Raw genomic sequence first — 21,373 nt, 5'->3', positions numbered from 1 at the left:
AATTCCCTGCATTTGTCTTTAATAATACCTTTAATTCATTTCATATCCCTTCTGTTTCCTCCCAGTCCTGTGTTCAAGAGCTGTCCCAGGTAACGCTCAGCTCATTTTCAGGAGAACGCTGGCTAGAAATGAAATGAGGTTCTGCAGCTACTGTGCAGTCCTGCAAACAGGTATTTACGTGGTTAGCTTTCTGCATGACAGTAGCACACACAGAACTACAGGGCTATTTTTGCAAGCAGCAGAATACGATATGAAGATGTGGGCCTTTTGGCATGCTTACACCACAGTCACAAAAATGGCTTTGAGAGAAAACATCTAGAGCTCTGTGCCAGCTGGTTTCCTGAGCTCAATTTGCTAAAAGTTAGCATGGGCAGCATGGGAAAATAACGGAATATTGGCGAGGAGGATTGTAAATACGCTCAAGTGACCTGCAGCTGGGCTGTAGAAAACTGCATGGGTCATAGTAATTGTTGTTTAGCCTTGTGTGTTGTTGCACCCTGGCTAACAGAGGGTGCAGATAAGGAGGGGGCCCTGTGGAGCCAGGACAGCCCTGCTTGTGGTCAGCAAAGATAGCAAGATAACAAAAACCTGAATGGTTCTTTGTTTCTTCAAAAGGCTTCGTGTCCGATAACTGACTTTTGCCTCATTACCGGTGAAATGCACACTACAACTCACCCCCCTGCATATGCTAGTGAAGATTATAGAGGTCATGCTAAACATATGTGAAATGTGTTCATCTGATTCGTGTCAATATGGAACAATGCTAGGTTCTCATGATGAAATGTGACGACCTGTCCTACATACCCTTGTTAACCATAAGCCTAAGAAAAACAGAATGGTTAATGTATATAGTTCCCATAAGCCTAAGAAACACAGAGTGGTTAATGTATATAGTTCTTGTATCTTGCAAGGGTTGCCTGACAAACATTCCAAAATCAGTTTTGTTGCTAACCACATAGTATTAAGCAAAAGAAGTCTATAGGGCGTGTGGAATTTGGATAATGAGGTGGGATTCCTGTACACAAAGAGCTGTTAAGACTGCCCTTGCTATCTCTTGTGCGACCCGGGGGAGTGGAGACTCGCCTGGCTAACACAGGGTGCAGATACGGAGGGGGTAGGAGTGAGCAGGAGAGCGAGAGGATATTGGGACCTTTAAGAGTCCAGGCAAGCACGGAGCCCAAGAGTTGGTGGTTCATTTAAGAGGTTACCAGAGGAAGGTGAGGGCCAGCAACAGCTTTCAGTGCTGGCACCTTCTACGTGGGAGCAGTTGCTGGACATTTTCAGTTTCAGGGCTGGGCTCTTACAAGATTGAGAGAGAGAGAGAGAGAGCACCTTGTGACTGTTAGGAGGCAAAGCAAGCGCTGAACCGCAGTGTTGGTTGGCTGTGAAAGGCCTACCCAGGGAAGGTGAGGGCCAGCAACAGCTTTTCAGTCCTGGCACCATCCGTGACAGGACAGTCGCTGGACTTTTTGAATTTAGTTGATGGGGTCTGGAGAGAGTGCGAGAGAATGTTGGGAACATTATAAACATTTTCAATTTAGGTGACAGACTGGTCTGCCAAGGGAAGATGAAGGCCAGAAACCGCTTGCAGAGCTGGCACCTTCTGTGTTGGAGCAGTCGCTGGACATTATGAATTTCGGTGATGGACTCTGGCGAGAGAGATCGAGAGTGTGTTGGGACCTTTCGGTGGCTAGGCAAGTGCTGAGCCAATGGAGACTGTGGTCCACTAATGCCCAAATAACTCCCGCAGGGTTTGGGTCAAAGGGGTGGCAAGGTTCCCGGTCACGGTATATACTCTTGGAAAAATCACTACTGGCTACTTACACAGCCCTATTAGATACTGAACCCATGGCATCAGACACAACCTTTGAAATTCAGACCCCGTTGCCTGTCCTCAAAATAATGAGGGAGCCTGCTCCCCTTACCCAGGGAATGGCACACTCCAGTACAATTCAGGAGATGACAATGTACATAGCATGTGAATATGAGCCGGCACAGCTGAATATGAGCCGGCAGTGTGCCCAGGTGGCCAAGAAGGCCAACGGCATCCTGGCCTGTATCAGAAATAGTGTGGCCAGCAGGAGTAGAGAGGTGATCGTGCCCCTGTACTCAGCGCTGGTGAGGTCGCACCTCGAATGCTGTGTTCAGTTTTGGGCCCCTCACTACAAGGACATTGAGGTGCTGGAGCGTGTCCAGAGAAGGGCGGCGAAGCTTGTGAGGGATCTGGAGCACAAGCCTGATGAGGAGTGGCTGAGGGAACTGGAGTTGTTCAGTCTGGAGAAGAGGAGGCTGAGGGGAGACCTTATAGCTCTCTCCAGTTACCTGAATGGGGGTTGTGGTGAGGGGGGTGTTGGTCTCTTCTCCCAAGTGACTAGCGACAGGACAAGATGAAATGGCCTCAAGTTGCGCCAGGGGAGGTTTAGGCTGGATATTAGGAAAAATTTCCTTACTGAGAGTGGTGAAGCACTGGAACAGGCTGCCCAGGGAGATGGTGGAGTCACCATCCCTGGAGACGTTCAAGGAACGTGTGGATGAGGCACTGTGGGACATGGTTTAGTGGGCATGGTGGTCTTGGGTTGATGGTTGGACTTGATGGTCTTACAGGTCTTTTCCAACCTTAGTGATTCTGCGATTCTGTGATTCTGTGATGTCAGGCCTGGATCGTGGTGGGAACGGGGCTTACAGGGAGCTTGACAGAGTACAATATCCAATGGCAACGGGGTGCCATGCCACCCCCTGATATGCTGCCCTCACCCATTCAGTGTGCACCACCCCCATCCGACTTGCAAAAATAAAAATATACACAGGTTGTCTGAAGCCCAAGGAATTTGATGCCTTTTCCACATTCCGTACCATCCCCAGTCTAATGGTATTATTGAACACAGCAATGGACTTCGTAAGACTCAAGTACCACTTTGCACTTGGACCGGTGAGTCCAAAGCCTCGACTAGTACCTCCTCATTTCACGGGTGGCCACGTCACCTTAACAACGCAGTCACTGCCTGAAACAATTGACGGACCATGACTGGCAGTCCGATCTGGAAAGCTTTTGATAGCAGCCCCTGTGTAACTTTCACTTTGGGCAAAAAAGATAATCATCAATTATCTGTAGGACAAACTGTCCAGGTTAACCACCTGCAAAAAGGAAGTTTTCCTTGCTTATTACAAACACTCCTTCGAAGTGCCATGTGGAAGGTGCTTTGACCACCAGGGTAATGAACATCTCGTTTCCGAGCAGTGGATATCCAAAATATCTAATAGCCAAAGGGAATGAAGCTGGATTTGTCTTTTCTTTCAGGTTACCTACCCTAACTGCAACATGGCCAACTCAGATAATCTTCCTGGGATCCTTGGTCCCATGCATATTGAGGAATTTGACAACTTGCAGTGAGGAATGGATGTGAGTCATAACCACTCACAAAAGGGCGAAATGAAGGGGAAAGTCAAATTGCAACAGGAAATAGAGGTGGATGTAACTTAACACAGCATTAAAGTATATTTTGTTGGGGGATTGTTTGGATTACGAACTTTGGTGGTTATGTTCAGCTGATACTATGTTGTAGTGAAACTGGTATGTGAGAGGATGGAACGAGGAAGAAGAGAGCAAGAGAAATAAAATGAGTTGAAACAAATGGTTTTGGAAAGAAAAAAGATAAAATGTCATGAGCAACCGGGAATAGCAGAGTTGAAAAAGAAAAAGAAGCAAAGACTGGATTATAGCTAGTAATTACAATAATGGGGAACGTCCTTATCCCAGGGATGGAATAGCAATCGCATTATTTAATTTATGAATAAATGAATAAATTATGACAAACTGCCAGAGAGCTCATCAAAAAAAGCTGTCTTTGCTGCACGTCAGCCCAAGTTTTTTACATCCACACCATTCACCAAAATCTTGTCTTGAAAGAACAGATGGCTGCGGAGAGGTCCGAATACTTCAGTCCTCCTACTCTGGGCTGTCAGAGCTGAGCGATGCCTCAGTCCCCTAATCTTCCTGCTGCCCAGCTGGGTCTTTGTGGAGAAGTGCGTGGACAGCGCATCAGGGCTGTGATTGACAGGCAGCTCAATGAAGGTGCAGGAGGGGCAGCAGTTTTTGCTCTGCCTTCTCAGTCTGTCCCCCAGCATAACATCCAGCTGGCTGAAAATAGAGGCCAGTGGGTAATTCATGAGACCCACAGCCTCACCAGCTCCAAGGTTTGACTGGCAGCTTTTACAATCTTGCAGCAGAGGTACAGAAGGGTATTGTTCGGATCTATGCAATCTTCCCCATTCCCAGCTATGAAAAAGTACCGGGGCACAGAGATGCAACTCCACGGTCACCTTCCGAAAGTGAAATAAGGCGTGCTTGTTCTGGCCAGTCTTTATTTCAAGGCTGATTGTGCCAATGTGCTGGCAATTTATCAGCAAGTTAGTGTGGCTTACCCTACATCACTGTCATGATCTGGCCATTATTATGGCTGGTCGGAACCCAGCACAATACAGGAACCGCAGAGCCCTCGACAAGCTGGTGCTCTACAAGATCCACGTAGAAGTAGAGTGAGTTAAACCCTCCAGTGGTGTCTGCCACAAAGGATAATTTCTTAGCAGCAACACCCGGAGAAGACACCAGATGTGCCAGATGCCCAGTCGTAGAAAAAGTGTAAGGTTTCTGATCCATTTTGAGCTTTCCTTTCCTTGTGATGGGATCATAGGCCAGACTCACTGCCGGAGAGTTGACAGCTGGAGCTTTGTGGTGGGGGTTAATGAGATGGATCATACCTTCCATCAACATGGAGAGGGACGGATAATAGCCTTTCTGCAAAGTCTACTGCCCTGTCTTGCCCTGCGGTGCTATTTCAAAGATGGTGTCCTGCTTGATGCTATTCCAGCTGTTTGGCTATGGTGTTTCTACCAGCCTCACCTTCCACTTCCCACAGAGCTCCACGGGGCCTCACCAGCTGTAGGGGAAAGTGTGAGCCGGTGTTTTGCAGGCAGCTTCTGGCATTGCTGGGGAGCATCATGTAGAAATCCCGTCTGCCACCCTTCTTCTTCCCCCACTCCACTGCCAGTCACGAGATGTCCTATACCTGGGAAGCTCCTACCCTAAATTTCTGGGGCCAGACATGCCACTTCACCAGCAACTGTTTCTTTCCTCCTTTCCCTTTTGCTCTAATGGTCTTCTCAATTTTGCAGCTCTTGTCCTTGTCAGGATCCACTTTTTGAAGTTCTTTAGAGAAAAATGTCCCCCCCGTTGCTTCCCAACCATCGTCTCTTAAGCGATACGCAGGCATCTGTCCCCTTCTCTCATTTTCCGCTACTATGAAAATTTCCCTTGCGAACGTGTGTTCATAACCTTTGTCAAATCTCTCGTTGGTTCTAGACACCCTGACGTGGCCTCCCTTTTGGAGCAGAGGCGCAGATCCTTTCATTTCAAACACACCCCCATCTCCAGTTTTCCAAACCCTTGCCGAGTCTGAAGTGTTCACGTCCACAGGCCTGGCTCTGACAGCTCTGGGGTAACTCTAGTTACAGCTCTGTGCTGGCTTTGACTGGGATAGAGTTAAATTTCTTTGTAGTAGCTAGTATGGGGCTATGTTTTGGATTTGTGCGGGAAACAGTGTTGATAACACAGGGATGTTTTCCTGAGTAAGCACTGAGCAGTGCTTACACGGAGTCAAGGCTTTTTCTGTTTCTCACACCACCCCACCAGCGAGTAGGCTGGGGGTGCGCAAGAAATTGGGAAGGGACACAGCCAGGAAAGCTGACCCCAACTGACCAAAGGGATATTCCACACCACATGACATAATGCTCAGCAATAAAACTAGGGGGGAGGGTGGCAGGGGGGCCACTGCTCGGGGACTGGCTGGGCATCGGTCTTTTGGTGCTGAGCAATTGTTTTCATTTGCATCACTTGGCTTTCCTGGGGTCTGTTTCTCTCTGTTATTTTCCTTTTCATTACAATTTATTTATTTATTTATTTCCATTATTAAACTGCTTTTATCTCAACCCATGAGTTTTCTCACTTTTACCCTTCCAACTCTCTTCCCCCATCCCGTTGTGGGGGGAGTGAGTGAATGGCTGTGTGGTGCTTAGTTGCCCACTGGGGTTAAAGCATGACAAGCTCTTTATAAACTCTGACAGCACGTCAATGTAGCAAAAGGTGTTCTGGGCTGTAAAATAGCTCCACATCTTGGTTTTGAGCACCCCGTTAAGACACTCCCTGGCAGAGGATTTTGCTTCATTATTAGTAACAAAATGGTGAACATTACCCTGCTTTAACATCTTCTTCAAAGGCTGGTTTAAGCATTCCTTTTCCCAGTCAGTCTGCAATTTCTGGGCCTTGTGCTTGCTCATTCTTTCTGTCAAAGACTTCTTTTAACATCAAAATTATCAGAATGGGAGAGTGTCGCTTGCATCATGATTTGCTTGAAAAAGACCCAGGCTGTTAAGTATTGGCTTTGGATTCATTCACAGTGCCCTAAGCACCGCCCCAACACAGTCACACAATCCCAGAAGCTACAAGACTTCATGTATTTCCATCAAGAAACACAAACTCACCGCCACCGATAGCAAATACACCTTGCAAAAGTTCTGAGTGGCCTCATTGTCTTTACACGTTCCTGAAAGGTTCATTTCTTGCATTACTGCCAGAAGAGTCATCGCTGTATTCCCCTGAGCCGGGGAGCAGGCCAGGGCCAGGGTCTCTGGAGGGGCAGCAAGGGAGCGGGTACCTGGGTGCCTGAGGGGGTCGGAGGAGTCTGGGAGAAGGGAGGGGATGGGAGTGTCTGCGGGGGAAGTGAGGGCGTCAGGGCTGTTGGTGAGGGGAACCGCGGGGAGCAAGGGTGTATGTGGGAGAGCTGAGGTAATCGGTGGTGCCTGGCTGGGAACTGAGGGGGTCGGGGGAGTCTGAGGGCAACTGAGGGGGTCGGCGGTGTCTACTCAGAAGTGATCTCCCCAAACCCACAAAGTCAGTGCCGTCTCGCAAGGCAGCTAAGAGGTACTGCTTGCCAATGTCAGGGCTCCTCAGGAAGCCCCAGAGGCGGCCAGGACTTTCACTTTGCTATTTAACTTAAAACCAGCCTGCATTTAAACACCTATGCAGGTCCAATACACAGCTATTGTTGCAAATCAACTCTCAGCTTTATTTGCTGTGAGGGGTTTTCAGCCCATGAACCTGCGTCAGTGGGCGAAGGCGGTTATTCCTGACTGGGTCATGGCTCAGTTGACGAATACTGGAATAGAATTTCTTCCCTTCCCTGAGACTCAGCAGATACAGAGGCTTTCATGGTCTCGGCCATTTCTTTCGTATGCTTTTAGTGGGTTTCCTTTCTAAAACCAAGCCATTGGATTTTGACATCTTTTTAACCTCCAGGGAATAGTTCTGCTTCTATGCTGCTCTTTGTTCCTTCCTCAGGGTAAAGACCTTCTGCAGGTATCACCACAGGGACAAGTAAAGGACATGTCATGAAGCATACATTTAGTTCCTGGTAATTCACTGCTTCAGAAGGACCACAGAAACAGGAAATGGACAAAAAAGGGGGAAATTCTCCTCTAAGGATATCCTGGTTTACATGCTTTTAAATGAAATGCTAAACATGGTGCAGGCATTACCGTATTCACATATGCTTCCGTCTTCTAACGGCATGAGCATTTTCCTGACTTGCTTAAACCTCTACCATGAGTCACTCCTGAGGGCCGAGGAGCAGAATGGCAAATGGACAGAGCATAGTTCAAGCTGCCCGTAAATATACTACTATTGATCCCGAGTCAGAGGAAGGTAGAAATCAGTTAGCTCCCCTGTTTATAGGGCAGTCCGCGGATGACGTAAGAAGAAAATTACAAAAACGACAAGGAAATGATGCCTGTCATTTGGGAAAATTATTAGACGTGGCTTGGGTTGCATACAGAAACAGGGATAGTCAGAAGGAAAGAACAAACAGCAGATTAATAGCAGTGTTAGAAGAAAATGCTCGGGGTAAAGAAAAAGGATTATACCAAAGAAGGGGACAAGGATGAGGAGAATCTCCCGGGGACGTTTTGCAGGCTAGACCCCGTTTGGGAAGGAATCAGTGTGCCAACTGAAAAAAAGCAGGGGCATTGGAAACGGGAGCGCCCTTTCCGGAAACAAAATTCCCCTCCGAACCCTCTCTTCTCAATCAGTGAAGACTGAAGGGAACCGCAGGAATCTCTCCCAGAGGAACCTCGGGTTAAAGCAAAGCTAGCGAACGAGAAAACTCAATTTTTGGTGGACACGGGGGCTACTTACTCTGTTTTAAATACACTAGAGAGAGAATTAAGTATTAAAACCAGAAATGTTATTGGCGCAACTGGGATTCCTGAAACTCGGCCACTCTTTAAACCCCTACAAACGAAATTAGGAAAACAATGGGTCACCCACCCATTTTTATACTTGCCAGATTCTCCAAAACTGTTACTGGGGAGGGTTTTACTTGAAAAACTAGAAGCAGAAATTAAATTTAAGGGAGGTGAAATAGAGATTTTAATTCCAGAAGCTAAATATGTGGAGGCGGCAGCCTTGTTGTTACAGGATATAGATCCCAAGAAGGAAAAGATACCTCGAGAAGCGGAAGGTGCTGTGATTCCCTTGGCATGGGCTGGAGAGATCCCAGGCTTCTTCCATCTTCCATCTTCCATCGCTTGCTCATGAATTTTCATGTCCTTCCAGTTCTCCCTGGTTTAACACTTGCCCAGCTTTACTCTGCACAGAGACACAAGATGAAACCCCGTTCAGCCATGTGGCAACATGGGCTCGAATGAAAGAGCACGCGTTCATTCACAGATGAGTTGCAGCTCAACAGACTGAGAAGCAACGAGGTGGAGAAAGGCAGTTCTGAACACACACACACACACACACAGACACACAGACACACACAGACACAGACACACACACACACAGACACACACACAGACACACATATACACAGACACAGAGGCAGCAGGGCTGCAGCACTTGGGCAGCTCTTCCCATCCAGTCACTTTTCGGAGCGGAGCGGAGCGGAGCAGAGCAGCCCCAAGTGAAAACTGCCCTTCTTCAGCACTTTCAGGAGAAAATGGCATCCATTTGCTCACCTTTAGAAGGCAATTTGCACAACTCAACATTGTCTTATTCTTACTGACTACAGCTTTCAGGCCATTTGCATTAACTAATGGCCCTCAAAGCAGCAGCTTAGGAATTCAGGATCTCATGGGCAGGTTTGAGTATGCAAATCTGACCAAACTCACTAACTGACTTCAGACACAAGCAGGAGCAACTGACACAATTTCAATTAGATCTGGGCAGTCTGGACCGGGTCTTGAGACAGACAGGGCCTGACTCCTTCCAAATATGTCTTGAGGAAACACTGCAATTCTCAGGTGCATCTCAACACAGGAGACTCGGGACATGTTTACGGGAGGCACCGGAGCATGTTACTCCTCAGGGAAGAGCATCCCGGTCTGCCCTCGCAATTGAAAGCAACATTACTGGGGCAATTAAGGGACTGCAGAAAGGCAGACCGTATGCACAAAAGCTTGCTCCCGAGTCTAGGCAGCTCTACAGTTGTTGAAACTGGCCTAAAAGACATAGCAGGAGCTGCGCTGCGCCTGGTCAGCCTGCACCTCTCTCTCCCGTGCTCCATCACACAGTACAAGCTGGCAGCAGCATTTCTGCAGGTTTCTCACTGAGCTGCACAGAAAAACGCATCCTCAACATACAGTGGGAGACACTAGTATTACCACGAGTGATGGTGACTGCCAACTTCTATGGTGATTTCCTACAGCCCATCTAAGGTACTCATGGCATCGGAAACAGTGTTGGAATCACACACTCGCTAGCTTGCAAAGTTCGGAGCACCGCCACTGAAAGCTGGCGATGGGACCTGGCCTGAAACCCTCTCCTCCTCGAGGCTCAACCCTCACCAGCTGAGAAATGCTGAGACGTATGAAGTGAGTATTTCACGGAACTTGAGGGGAATTTTTAACAGGTACCTTTGTACATACAGCTGTACCTTTGTGTCCGTGCGTGTGCGTCTGTGAATCAACATGCGGACTCGATAGCCAGTATAGTATTACCATTTCAAATCTGTAATCAAGCTACTCTTCTGATTTTAGTAAATTCAGGGATTTTTATACCACTAAAATGTCAGAAAGCTTTACAAGCCTTTTTATCCTATTTTATACTTTTACACTTGTTCCATAAAACCATTTTCCACTCTCCAGCTTACCATCTCTCTATGCAGAAAAGTCCTATCTGCCACACTTCATCAGCTACATAGGATATGGCAACCTTTCAAATACATCAGTATTTATACAAGTAGAAACTTTAAAATGCAAAAAAGAAAAAAAAAAAAAGAAAAAGGGTGGTGGGGAAAAAATTACTTTCTACCTTGACTGTTAGGTTCTTAAGCTGCCGGTATTTAACATTAATGTCTCTGTATTTCAAGGTCATGACTGCATCAGTTCTGCTATTTGTGGACATCAGTGAGAGATTATTTGCCTTTCACCAGTTCAGACGTTCCACCTCCACTTCTTCCCCGATTTGATTTTTTTTTTTTTAATGTTTAAAAGGTCAGAATCTGCCCCTCCAAGGTATAAGAGCACATTTTAAGTGAAATTACATTACGCTTCCCTTGATTTAAATACAAAGTTAGCTCCACTGGTACATTCATCCACAAGAACCTTAACAACTCCAACTTCATAGACACCCATAAATTATTTTTGTAAACAGCACATTACTAAACATAGCGCAACAATCTAGGAAAGAGAAAAAGCATACACACAATCAGCATTTCCCTTTTTCACTAGAAAATGAAAATCTCTAACAGCAGATAAGCCTGGACCCCAGGTGGCATATGGCTTATGAAATGCCACCTATCTGGACTCGACTCTTGCAAGCAATCACGCACTAAGGAAAATTCTGGGCTGTTATGCAGAGGTTTCACTAGAGTCTTGGCAATTTAATTTGGGACGTGAAAGGTATTTGCACTACAGTATACCATGTGCAGTAAAAAAAAAAGGGCTCTTGCAGTTCGATTCCAACGCTGCGTCCTCAAACAAAATGAGGCTGCTATGTTTGAGGAATGTGGATGGAAATCTCACCTGCCATCTCAAACGCACGCTGTGGCTTTTCTTCACTTTTTGTCACTTTCCTCGGGCTTGGTAAATCTTTTGCGGAGTCTGAAGCAAAGGCCTACAGCTTTTTCCTCTTTGTAACAGCGGATGTCTGGGTTTTCACAGGTTGGTTTGCTGGGGGGGCACCACTTGTACCCTGGATTTGCCTTCATAAATACATCCTTGTACCAGAAAAGAAAAGGAAAATTACCAGTCATGACATGGTACTATCCACAGGGCCATAGAGTGCATGCTTGTAAGAGGATTTCCTATGGGAAATAATCCCATGGGAACCTATTTTATTCTCAAAATGCAACAGCGATGTTTTCCAAAACCCTTGCTGACCAGCCCAAAGCAAGATTTTTGAACGTTAACAGCAAAAAAAGAGCACAGTTCAGTGTCTTAAATGCGCTGCTGCGCGAGGTGGAGAATGGACGAATCAGAGGAACGTGCCACACATTCCAGCTGCAGATGTTTGCCTGACAACTGGTAGGGGCGTACAGCACTGGCTGCTGTGGGAGGCTACCCAGTACGGACCAGTGCCGACCGCAGGCAGGAGGAACCCAACACCTTCCCAGGCACTCAGCAGCTCTCGATGGCAGGACACGACCAGAAGAGCTCTTTTCTCCTGCAGTACATGGCAGGGCAGCTGCAGGAAGTGTCTTCCCTGATGGTACATGTTCCCACCCACCCGGCTGTCACCAGTCCCAGCTACAGCACAGAGAAACACTGATGTTTCATGCACATGCCTGCTCAGAAACACACGCGGAAACACACACCCCTGCAAAACCACTGGCCGAGCGCTTGTGGGGAGAAGTGTTCAGCTCTGCCACTGAACGGCAGCAGCCTGAATTCATCAGGAAACGATCCCGACTTCCTGGATCTTGCTGATGCAAGGACGTATTTCAAAATGAAGTCTTTTCTAGCAGGGGAGAGAAGGCTCGAGCAAGAATAATCTGGCTGGTAATTTTCCAAGGCAGCTGACTATTCCCAGTCCCTCAAGAGGGCAGTTGCAGTGAAAGCCCTGTAAGAGTTAACAGAGGACCACACTGCTCCTATTCTTGTAGTCACTAAACATGCTGGGGCCACTCCCGGGGGTTCTGGGAGTCAGGGTGCCTGGTGACTGTGGCCGGAGGGGTCTGTCTCCGTCTCCTTCCCCTCCCCAGCTCTCCGGTCACTCCCGAGGCTGACCTGCGGGGCCTGGCTCCAGCTGACCGGGACCCTATCGCACCGGGCGGTTTGAAGCTCCCCACCACCAGCCCTGGGCGCCCCCAGCCCTCACCTCAGCCGGGCCACAGCTGGAGCAGAGGCTGTGCCTCCCGAGAGAACACGGCTGCGGGGAAGCCAAGTGTGGGGAAGTGGCAGCTCCCAGCATGGGCTGGGAAGGAACATGGCCGCCTGGCCACCCCATGCTCCAGGACTACGGCTCCCAGCATGCCCCGGGGCACCCCTTCCTGCTGGCTGCCTCTCAGGGACACCGTCCCCTTGCCCAGCCCCGCCCCTCCGCAGGGCCCATGGCCGCCTGCCCCGGGGCTGCCCCAGCCCAGGCCCAGGCCCAGGCCCAGGCCCCTGAGCCCCGGTGGAGTCGAGAGGAGGAGAAGAGGTGGACAGAGCAGCGGAGAGGGGTGGGGCAGGGCGGTGGGGTGGCAGGAGAGGAACTGGAGACAGACAGAGGGATGGGAGATGGCCATAGGGGAGGAGAATGACAGAGGGACAAGGAGGGCAGGGAGTGGAGGAAGGAAGAATACTGGCACGGCAGCACCAGGCAGCTCCAAAAACCATCCTGCCTGCACTACCTCGAGCACTACCAGCTTAATTCTGGGCACTTTTCCCTCTTCTTAGGCCTGCTGGTTAAAGAGTCAACGTCAAGAGATGGCCCAGGATGGCAGCAGGGCCAGCGGTGCTGCTTTCTGGATCCTGTGGTGGCGGTGGGCAGAGAGACAGGTGATCAAATCCTGGGGCCGAGTACGTGTGTGGGGCGTCAAGGTCAGCCCTTCCTGCGTTTCCCCAGCAAATCCCCAGCTGATGCCGGCCGCGTGCTGCAGCCCCGGTGCGGTGCCAAAGCTCAAGGAGCTGGGCATTTCTGGGGGCGCTGCACCCTGCCGGGCTCCACCGCCGGCTGCCGGCTGCCCTGGGCTGCCCCCCATTGTCTCCAGCTCTGCTTTCTGCTATTGCCGGGGGCACCACAGAATGTCTTGCCCCCTCCCCACAGCTGTCCTGACCCACGTCTGCAGCTCGTACGTGGTGTCCACGACACACAGCTGATTTCAGCGTGGCAGGTCTCTCTTGTGGCACCCTGGGAATGGGGACAAAGCAACCCCTATCCCATCCCTCCCTTCGAATCTTTGTCCCCAGGGTGAGCAAGTGGAGATGTACCGTGTGCTGGAGAGCGTCCTGCAGGGAGGTGAGAGCCAGCTGCAGAGTAACGCTGAGACCCGCCTGACAGCAAAGTCGCCCGGTGGCCGCGGAGCAGCCCAGGTGAGCTGGTTCTCTTGGAGGCCAGCAAAGCAGCCTTCTCTCCACCCATGGTTTTGGTGAGAGATGGAGCAGCGCAGAGATGTTTTGCAGGCTTCCAGGCCTGAGGAGGGTTTCCCAGTGCCCTCGTGAGAGATCCTGCTCCTGGGAAGCGCCTCCCCATAGAGCAGAGGCCGTATCCAGCCGCCTGGAGCTGGGTACAGCTGCCCTGAGGGGTCTCACAGGGAGGACAGGGTCATCTGCCTGGTGGCTGTGGCACAGAAATGATGAGCTGAAGCGCCGTGGCCATGGCTGGCCAGTTCAAAGCTTCTGAGTGCCTCAAGCTTTCTTCCCGGGAGCATTTTTCAGGGGGAGAAGATGGACGCTGGGGATGTCCTGGTGGCTTTGGCTACAATGTGCCATGGTTATGGGGTGACAGGATTATGCGGTTCCAGATTTTAAGTGAGTTAGGATTAAAGCGTGTTATAATTACGGACAGAATCTGGGTTTGTTGGCCCTGGGTTCCTGGGGTTAGGTTATTCTGCACGGTCTTTTTTTGCGGCGAGTCCTTTTTTCAGTTTGTTTGACATTTAGGGTTTGGATAGGGGCCTTTGGTTTGTGTACCATGTTTCTTCTGGTTGTGTTTTCGTTGTTCTGGTGGATTGTGCTGTGTTTTCTGTCTTGAAACCATCATTTCTGGTCTAATATATCTACTGCAGGTCGGGCAGTGTCACTTCTGGTGCAGTTCGACTCATTTCTTGCGAGTTGGTAGGTAGGTAGGTAGGCAGGTAGGTAGGTAGGTATGGAGGACTTGCGGTCCATGGAGAATGACTGCCAGACGACTAACAGGCAGTTCTGGGGAGGGGTGAGAGGACTTCTGGCCCATAGGGAATGACTGCCAGAGGGCTACGTGTACTTCTGAATTTATGTGGACTTCCAAATGCATGGTCATTTCTCCTGCCGTGAGGAAGAGCCATGGGAAGACACCAGCCACACGGAAGGACAAGAGTATCCCCAAGGGTCCGTGGCTCTTTGGTTTTTGCTTTTGAGTAAGAAAGCTGCAAAGAGGCTGCTATTGTTAAGTTTAGAGACATTTTGTGAAGTCCTGGACCGAGTATCGCATGACTTGAAACGTTGCTGAAAAGATGGTGGAGGTTTGTCTGCATGTTCTGGGTGCTTTGGGTTTGAACATCTGCTCGTGGCGGTGACTTCATGCAGTCCTTAGCTCCCCTCTGAAGGCACCACGTGTGCTTAGGGCAAGGTTCATCATCCATGATAGTGGATGTGAATCCGTATTTCAAATGGATTTCTTGATCATTTTGAATTTGGGGGGGGCAGCTTCTTCTGAGGTCTGGTTCAATCATCCGTGGTTTGGCCTTTTCTTCACGGGGCCAGTGAGGAGCTCGTAGGGGGAGCAGGAGAAGGGTCAGTGCTGCTTTTTCCACGTTGGTCACTTGTACTAGAGTTATCATGGTTATCTCCCATCCCCAGTTTCTTTGCAGGCATCTCTTTAAGCCACTTGTCTGTTTAGTGAGGGGTAGTGGAATTAACAGGAGACCTTTTATTCCTCATGAGTGCCTCAGAGGTTTTTCTGTCAATTTTTTTTTTTTTTTTGCTTGCTTTTTATTTGCTGTGTTTGATTTAAAAAGCTTATTGTAGCTCTTTGTGTTTCTGTCCTTACAGGAAGTCTCTAGTATTTCTACCCAGGAGGGAGATGTCCAGAAAGGACTGTCCTTGTACCCTGCTGTCAGCCTTCAGCCTAGAGAAAGGTCTGGCAGTGGTGTATGCTTCACGGTAACCTAACTGGAATGCATCTTAAGTGGGGACCCTCTAGAGTAGAGAAGAGAATGTGAGAAACATTTCAGTGATACGCATCTAGTGAGGATGTAAGTACCCACTTTCACTTCTTGGGGTGTTCTTTGCATTCTTTGGCAATATCTACTTAAAAGGGTACCTCAGCAAAAGAAGAAGAAATCCCTTCCGATTTCTGTGTGTGACTAAAAGAACTAACCGGGTCATACAGAGGACTGATGTGAGGAGCCCTTTTTCGGCATTCTTGGGCACCTGGCTTGTCGTGCTTTCCCTGTGCGTAGGGTGGTGCTTTGTGCATGGCACTGGTCTGTGCTGCTGGGTCCCCATCCCTGTTGGTTGCCAGATGCGAGGCACAGGGCTTGTCCTTGTTCAAAAGTACTTGTGTAATTTGAGAATCTGTCAACATACACTTAAAAATGAAAGTCTTCCTTGTGCACTAATAGAGAAGCAGTGTGGAGGGGTTTCAGGGCAGTGCCTGTGAAAGAGCTATTAGGAGATCCTGTCCCTTGACTCTCAGATGGGGCAATGAAGGGTTTGAGGAAGTCATGGGTGTTTTGGTGTTCACCAAATCAGGGGTTTTTTTCTTTTGTAGCTTCTATAGCTCATGTTTCTTCTGTAGGAGAGCTGTGAGGCTGGGAGGAAAGACTGTGGGTAGGAGGGAATGTGTTTAGTTATATATCAAAGGAAGAGAAAATATATAGCTAAGTAAAGGTCAGCGTAACTATTCAGAGGTTTGGCTGAATGGATTTGCTTGCACTTTTCTTGTCTTGCAGTTCATGTGTTGGATCACGAAAGACGGCAGCAGACGTACACACTAGCTAAAACCCCTTTTTGTTGCCAGCCATAGGACCAAAGAAAGTGCAGGGTTGAGCTCCGATCGCTCTCTGTGTGGATTGTGTCTGTCCTCAGCCACGCACGCAGGAGTTTTCACATGAGGCATGGGACTATTCCAGGCCGCAGTGAGCAATCAGGATCCAAACTCTGTTTTGTTTAGGGCAGTCGGGTGGAAATGTGTGGTTGGAGCCTTCTTGGTCACTCACCCTTTGATTTCAGTGTTCTCCTGCAGTCCAAATCTTGCAGTGTTTTTGCTGAGGTATAAAAATTAAAGGGATAACGCAGATTGTCCTCACCCACTTACACACCTTCTCCCCAGCTCAAGGTGAACAGACAAAACCTCTGGCAGTACCTTGTTTTATTAAACGTGTATCGGCTATCCAGCATCAGGGGACTTGTGTAGAGCGAGTGGCTGCAGGTGCCTGGGCTTGACCAGCATCACCTGGAAGGGAAAAAGGAGAAAAAAGGTGACCATGGGGACTTGTTCCCAGGTATGTTTATTTGTCATTTCATAGAATCAGAGAATCATAGAATGCTTTAGGTTGGAAGGGACCTTGAGATCATCTAGCTCCAACCCCCTGCCATGGGCAGAGACACCTTCCCCTAGACCAGGTTGCTCAAAGCCCCGTCCAACCTGGCCTTGAACATGTCGAAGGTTGGGGCATCCACAACTTCTCTGGGAAACCTGGTTCAGTGTCTCACCACCCTCATGGTAAAGAATTTCTTCCTAATAGCTAATCTAAATCTACCTTCTTTCAGCTTAAAGCCATTACCCCTTGTCCTTTCACTGCATGCCCTTGTACATTGCTGTCTGTGCGCCTTGGAGCGTTTAGCTTGCAGTGCTTCCTCTTCTCCTCCCCCTCTTCCTCTTCCTGATCATCTTCCTCCACCTCCTGTTCCTACTCCTCTTCATTGTCATTCTTTTAGCCTTCCTGTCCTCCTTCTGTCTCTCCTACTGCTTGTTCTTGCTGTAGTTGTCCTCATCCTCCTCCCCTTCCTCCCCCTTCCTCCCACTCCTCCTCCACAACTTCATCCTAATCCTTCTTCTCCTGTTAGTCGTCTTTATTCTCCTATTCATCCTCTTCACAGAATCACAGAATCAGTACGGTTGGAAAAGACCTGTAAGATCATCGAGTCCAACCTAAAACGTTGCTCATCCTCTTCTTGTTTCTCCTCCTCCTTCTTGTCTTTCCCCACCTCCTCCTCCACCGCCTCCTCTTTGTTCTGTTCCTTTTCACCCCGTATGTCATCCTCCCCTTCTTTTTTTTCGTCTTCCTCCTCCTCATATTCCCGTTCCTCTTCATTCTCCTTCTCCTTTTCCCTCCTCCTTCTCCTCCTGCTGCCCCTCTACCTCCTCCTCCTCCTCCTCCTCCTCCTCCTCCTTTTTCTCCTCCTTTTTTAACTTCCTTATCATGTTTGTCCCCTCCTCCTTTTCTATAGCATGTTCTTCTGTCTTTGGTTCCTCCTCCGGCTCATCCTTTTCTCTTCCTATTCTTCCTCCTGCTCTTGTGTCACCTGTTGTGCCACCTGTTCCTCTTCTGAGTGTTCCTTGTGTTCCTCCTCCACCTCTTCTTTCCCCTCCTCTTCCTCCTCCTCATGTGCTTCCTCTTCCTTCTTTTCTTTCTCTTCTTCCTCCTTGTTCTCATTGTCTTTCTATGTTCCTCACCCTCTTCATCCCGTTCGTCCTCCTTCTGCCGTCCTCTGCTTCATCCTGTTTTGTCTTCCTTCTTTTTCTCCTCCTCCTGTTTGTCCTCCTCTTAATTCTCTGTCACGGGATGATCACAAGCTGGTTGGTTGGGTGCCTGGGACTCAGTGATAGAGAAAGGGATTCCCCGTTTAGAAATGGGTTGCCATATGCCCTTTTCTCATGTCAGCGTGGGAAAAACGACAGGCTGCCATTGGGGGTTTTAAAGGGTTTGTGGGTTGGAGAGAGCAGGAGAATGAGCTCATGCCACTGGGCATCTGGTGGGTACCTGCCCATTATTAAAGCATTGTTATTTAAGCGCTGTTAGTTTTGGGTGTGTAGGGCAGGTGGAAGAGCCAGGCAACTCGGTGAGGTTCACGCCATTCCCGTAGAATTTTATGTGTTGTATCAAGGCAGAAAACCTCTGCCCCACAGGAGGGGAAGGGGGCATTTGTCATTTCCTCCACAAATTAGCCCTTGGAGGAGAAGAGGGAAGAAGTGCTGCTTGATTTTCTAGATGGTGCTCTGTGTGCTGCTGCGCCTCCCTGGGTTGTGACGGGGTCATCACAACCTGGTTGGCCGGGTGCCTGGGACCTTCAAGGCCCGTAAGGAAGGAAGAAGTCAGCCTGGCGCCCAGGAACCTTGAGGCAGATAGGGAGGGGGAGAAGAAGTCTGCCTGGTGCACAGGACCTTCAGGGCCTGTTGAGGAGGGGAAGGGGGACTGCTAGGTGACCAGCACGGTCACAGAGCATGGCCGTTTGCCTCATGAAATGGCCTTCGTTATGCTAACCATATTACCAGGAGTCAGGAGCAGGGGTTACCGGTCACAAGTTCAATTGTTAATCACCTTTCTTAAGTACTTGGACAGCAGCAACGCAGGGCCCAAATACCAGGTTAGGCTCCAGGCCACTGCTGTTATCCTGGTTCTCCCAGGCAAGGCACAAGCAGAGATGTATCCCTGCCTGCATCTTCTCTGAAGGGAGTGCAGCAGCTCTTGCCCATTCCCAAGGCACTGGGTGGCTCCAGCCCATACAGCGTCGGAGTCAGTATAAACTGTGCTGGCTCCAGCTTCAAAGGCTCGGGTGATGGCCGGGGACTCAGCTCATTGGGCGGAACCTTTTATTTCCTCAGTTAACTCTGCTTTTCCATCCGCAGAAATGGCTGTGGCTTTACCGAACCAAAGACCATTTTTCAAGTGGGCACTTCTGTCTGTAAACCACACTCTGAAAGTATGACTGGGGTCGAAAGAGGGAGCGTCTTGCATAGGAGAGGATGGTGCATCGCTCTCATATTCTTGCGGCAGTCCTATTTGAGGTATGGTTTCAGTGGGAGCCCTTTGTGAACAATCATTTCCTGGGAGGACAGCGCGATGATGGAGGTAAAGGGTCCACTGCTGAACGGTGGGCTTCTGGGCCAACCCCAGGGGCAATTCTTGGCCTTGGAGGATAATTGTCAGAATGGAGAGAGGGATGTTGTCACGAAAAGTTTGCAACTGGCCCGTGCCGTCCGAGGAGAGAGGCTAGGACACAAAGTTTAGAATTGCAAGAGGCATTCTCAATTCATGCACATGAGGTGTCCCAGTCAAATTGGGGCACCCCGAATGTGGTTTTACACCTGGTTCTTATGCTATTTCAAGGATTCAGGTACAACATGATTTGACCAATGGCTACTGAACACACCCATATACTGTTGTTTTGCAAAGCAACTCTAAATCTATCGCATCATCATCCACCTGCTTCTTCCTCAATCGAGACATCCCTGAAGTCGGTCTCGCTGCAGTTCCTTATCTCTGATGCCACATCATGGGAGGGTTTCCCAGAGGTGTCGGAGGGGCTGGGATGCTGGCGTCATCTGGGCAGTCCAGGGATACCCTTTCTTCTTCAGGGTGGGGGCTCTCCTTCTCCTCCACGCAATGAGCTGGGGTCCTTCAGTCATGCTGACGGAACCATGGCTGTGCAGTACACAATGTCGACTAGATACATCTTAAGAAAGGTCATACAATTTCATACTCTAAAGACTATTTTGTACAATAGTTAGGCAATGAGATTTCCCTAACAGTCCCTCCTTTTCTTTTGACCATCAGGGACACACTACACTATTCATTAAGTCGTAAGTCGAGTTCATAAGGTAACACAACAGTGTAAACACACATGTATAATTACAAAGCAAAACAGGAGAGTGGATACACAACCCAAATCCTTTTAGTTCACAGTCCTCCACCTAAGCCTGGGAGCCAAGAGGTTAGCCACCCAAATAGATTTAGGGGAGATCCCTGCCTTACTTCATGTAATATTTTTAAATGAGTCTTTATCTTGTTTCTGTCAGTTTCCCTTTTCTGGTCTTGATTTACATAAAACTCCAGCAGCTGTTAGGCAATAATGCACATACTCTGTCCTGGACTTCTAAAAGGTGGTCTAGGGCTAATCGAGTCTATGTTACCACTGGTGATAATAATTTGCTTTCTTCCTGTAGGGCTGTAATACTACCTGCGCTTTCATTAGTGGCTTTTTCTAATTCTCTTGATGCATTTGCAGTAGCTCTTTCTAGTTCTGCACCCCCTAACCGTGGGATAAAAGCTGTTACAGATGGGTGGAACTCGGTGCCACATTCTATCAGAGGGCTGTAACACTTTTTCCCCTAGATAGCAGTAGCCAGGAGCTACAGAGGCAGAAGAGATACTGGTTCTAACCTGTGCGGGGGGTGTTAATGCACTTAGAATACACTTTTCAGCTCAGGTTGAGGGTAAATCCTCGAATGCCCTTTCTCCACCTATCTAATATTGCCCTGGTCGTTGTGCAAATAGGGTAGTAGAATCTTCAAATAAATCTGAATCGTGTAAATTATTTCCTGTTAAAGGGTTAGCCTGTGCCGGATTTGGTTGATAGGTAATGCTGTAAGGTTCAGATGCAGGGTAGATGACTCTGAGCCTATCGGCCTGTAGCGACAACCAAACTTTTAATATTATGGCTTCCTGCCGAATACCAAGTTACTCTATCTGCGAATATCCACATTGTCTCGGAGTCTGCAGGGCCTGATAAACTCCCTCCAGGAAGAACTCTACAGCGTGATGGCTTATTGCAATAGGATTTCTGTAAGGGCTTCTGCAGCATCTCCCTTCCACACTCACTGGATGTGGAATATAGTAAGGTTTTGGAAGAATCTGTGGGGGAATACCAATAGCCTTTAGGCATAGGAACAGATCTATGGAACAGATCCAGCAACAAACCCTTCTTGGCGGAAGGGCGGTATGCTTCCTTTCTTCAGGGAAAATTCGTAACGTAGATGCCCATCCTTGTACCACTGAGAATTCAGTGGGACTGATGCCCAGGAGAGTTGATTTCTGGTAAAGCATGTGCTTTTAGTGCATATGCAACAGTCGGGCTTATTTGCCTCTGCTGCTGTAGTTTGGACTGTGGCTATGGCCGAATGATGGAAAGAATACGTATACTCCATATTCCACCGCTAGGGCTGTGGCAGCAGCAGCTGTGATGACTGAGCAAA

Source organism: Gavia stellata, chromosome 33 (genome assembly GCF_030936135.1).
Source record: "Gavia stellata isolate bGavSte3 chromosome 33, bGavSte3.hap2, whole genome shotgun sequence".
Classification (NCBI taxonomy): Eukaryota; Metazoa; Chordata; class Aves; order Gaviiformes; family Gaviidae; genus Gavia; species Gavia stellata.
This window is presented reverse-complemented; position numbering follows the sequence as displayed.